Here is a 1,891-nt window from a genome sequence, read left to right as displayed (position 1 = left end):
CATATATATATATTTTTTAAAGCATGGGGCTGACTCTCTTAGGCCTAACATAACTCCGAGTGTGATTTGTGATTTCCTTTGGAGGCATTCAAGGTGGGGATGGCTGCCGGAAAGATATCCCACCATGGGTGAAAGTTCCTGAGGACCTGAGAGACCCTGAGGTGTTCCAGGTCCAGAAGGGGTTGCTGGAAGCCATGTTTGGCCCCTGAGGATCTGGAATCCTATACATCGAGCAAGTGAGCAATGCCATGCTCGAGCTGAAGGTTCTAGAATCCTCGAACCTCACCGAGGTCGTGGCTTATGGCAATTACCTGTACTAACTCCGAACCAAGTGGGTGCTCCAGTCCATGGCCAAGAGGCAGGAGCGAGGGATACTCAAACCTGAGGACGCCATGAAAGCCTTCGTGTTAGGCCCTTGAATGAAGTGAAGCCAGTTTGCAACCAGCGTACCTGGGACCGGGATGTGGACAGTCAGCTGTGGCCAGATCTGGGGTGGGCCTGTCCAGCCTAACAAGGGAAAACAGCTGGTTGTGGATTTTTACATTTGCCTCTTGAGTCCTGATGTAATTTTTTCCCAAGGTTGCTAATTAAAGAATATAATGTTAAGTAAATGAAAAACAAGTCGTAAACACATTCTCATTAAATCTGAACATCTCACCGAAGCCGGTTTAGCTCAGTGGATAGAGCGTCGGCCTGCGGACTGAGGGGTCCCAGGTTCGATTCCGGTCAAGGGCATGTGCCTGGGTTGCGGACACATCTCGCGTTGGAGATGTGCAGGAGGCGGCTGATCGATGTTTCTCTCTCATCGATGTTTCTGACTCTCTATCTCTCTCCCTTCCTCTCTGTGAAAAATCAATAAAATATATTTATAAAAAAAATAAAAGTATGGGGCTGTTGACAGTCTTGGTAGCAAAGAAATTCAACTTTGAGGTTTTATTTATTTATTTATTTATTTATTTAATACTCACCCAAGGACACTTTTTCCATTGATATTTAATTATTTTTAATCTTTATTGATGAGAGTGTTACAGATGTCCCCCCTTCTCCCCCATTGCCATCCTCCACCCAGTTTCTTCCTGCCCCAGATCTTTACCACCCTATTGTCTGTGCCATAGGTAATGCATATAAGACCTTTGGTTAATCTCTTCCCCCTCCCTCCTCCCTCCCTCTGGGATTCGTCAGTCTGTTCCATGTTTCCATGCCTCTACTTCTATTTTATTCACCAGTTTATTTTGTTCATTAGATTTCTTGCTTGTTTATTTTGATTTTGGATTCAATTGTTGACAGATGTGTATTTATTGCCATTTTATTGTTCATATTTTTTATCTTTTCTTTTTCTTCTTCTTCTCCTTTTTCTTCTTCCTCTTCTAAAGAATACCCTTCAACATTCCACCCTTCCTACCAGTCTCAATGTACTTTCTTTACTTCTCTAGTTGTAGGACTTCCATTCAACCAGATTTCAGCTGGTTCTGAATGATGGTTGTTCTGTATTTTAGTTATAATTTTGATGTGGTTCTGGGAGGCAGCCAATACTGAGATTACCTATGCCACCATCTTGGTTCTCCCTCCATTAATTTTTAGAGAGAGTGGTGGGGGAGAGAGAGAGAAAAAAACATTAATGTGAGAGACATCAATTGCTTGCCTCTTGCAAAAGCTGCAGTCAAGGCTGGGGATTGAGCCTGAAAACAATGTACGTGCCTTTGATCAGGAATCAAACCTGAGACCCTTGGTCCATGGGCTGACACTCTAACCACTGACCAAACCAGACAGGGAAACTTTGAGGTTTTAAATAACCTGACTCATAATCCTAGTAGAAAATTCAAGCTGCAGCAACTGAGGAAACAAGGCTGATAGCTGATTGAGGATTAAAATATTTTGAACTTAACTCCCA

The 1,891-nt window shown here is 43.0% G+C and overlaps 1 pseudogene; it reads left to right on the top strand.

The window, feature by feature from the left end:
- Window positions 1-428, top strand: part of LOC102769033 — a 16,800-nt pseudogene extending 16,372 nt beyond the window's left edge.
- Window positions 429-1,891: the final 1,463 nt, after the last annotated feature.

The sequence above is a fragment of the Myotis davidii genome, unplaced genomic scaffold (assembly GCF_000327345.1).
Source record: "Myotis davidii unplaced genomic scaffold, ASM32734v1 scaffold2, whole genome shotgun sequence".
Classification (NCBI taxonomy): Eukaryota; Metazoa; Chordata; class Mammalia; order Chiroptera; family Vespertilionidae; genus Myotis; species Myotis davidii.
The sequence above is the reverse complement of the archived record's forward strand: the minus strand, read 5'-3'. Positions and strand labels throughout refer to the sequence as shown.